The following is a 1,240-nucleotide window of genomic DNA, read 5'->3' as shown; positions in this document are numbered from 1 at the left end:
CAACTTGTCACACCTTCGTGTGCCAACCAAAGTTCCTTGCCCAAGCTGGGCAGGGCGCACCCTCACACGAGCTGCCAACCACACTTCTCAACTGAACCTTGTTTCACCGATCGGGCGACCTCACCCAAGTCACCCTTCGTTTACTTCCACACGGCGGGTGGGCGACCTCACCCGAGTCCCCTTTTCCACCTCCGCGTTTAGCCTTGCACGACGGGCGGGCGCTCACCCAAGCCACCTAAGATACCCGTGTCAACCGGGTGCCCAGCGCCTTCACCTGCGTTCTACCCGAACACTGGCGCCTTCACCCGAACGGCGGGTGACCTCTACCCGCACCTTCACCCGATACAAACTTGTGTGATGTTTCGCCATGCGGCCTTGCCCAAGGATGGGTGCATAGAGCTGCGCCTCCTCTTATGTTGCGGCTTCACCTTCCTACTTCTCACTTTTCCTTTGTATGCGTTGTGATGTTCGAATGATTGATCGATGTCCAAATGACTCCAACAATGCACCAATATATACACTCTCTTGTTTGGTCGTGCCACCTCTCGGCTGACCCTTGTTTACCTTCAACCGACACCTTTTCCTTGGTTCTTCATAAGGTCGGCTCATCCGCCAACGCCCTCAACCAACACTTCATCACCGTCGGCTTATCCAAGTGAACGCCCACGATGTCCACCATATAAACACACTCATTCAACACTTTGTTCATAGTATTTCAAGTGTCACTTTGCTGTGTTTTGTTAACCCGTGTGCCCAGTTGTTTGAACCAAATCGTCGCACTTCACACTTCGGTTGTGGTAAGAACTACAGGTCCTTGCACCAGGGGTCGTGAAGAGGCAAGGAAAGAGGAGGGGATACAAGCTAAACATATAACAACCCTTTACAACATAAATCCTCACAATCTTAACAAATAAAGATAATATGCCTTGTAGTGAGGAGATGAGGATAACGAAAGCTAAGCAAGCATATAGAAACCTCCAATGAAACTAAATTAAACCAAAGTCTAAACAAACATTATCCAATAAAATTGATACTTCCATACAAGTACTAACGAGAGTTGTTGAGCATGTATATTTTTCCCAAGTGTTTTCTACCTGACTGTAGCTTAGGTCTCTCCTTGAACAAGTTACCTAACTACCAACCTTGCAAAACCCCCAAACATATGTAAGAGATATGACAATGGGGGAGGTCAGGGCAAGAGGACTTGGACCATCACCTGGAGGTAAATTAAAAATAACCT

Source organism: Pinus tabuliformis, chromosome 3_1 (genome assembly GCF_031772625.1).
Source record: "Pinus tabuliformis cultivar Carrire ecotype Pingquan chromosome 3_1, CPIR1, whole genome shotgun sequence".
Lineage (NCBI taxonomy): Eukaryota > Viridiplantae > Streptophyta > Pinopsida > Pinales > Pinaceae > Pinus > Pinus tabuliformis.
The sequence above is the reverse complement of the archived record's forward strand: the minus strand, read 5'-3'. Positions refer to the sequence as shown.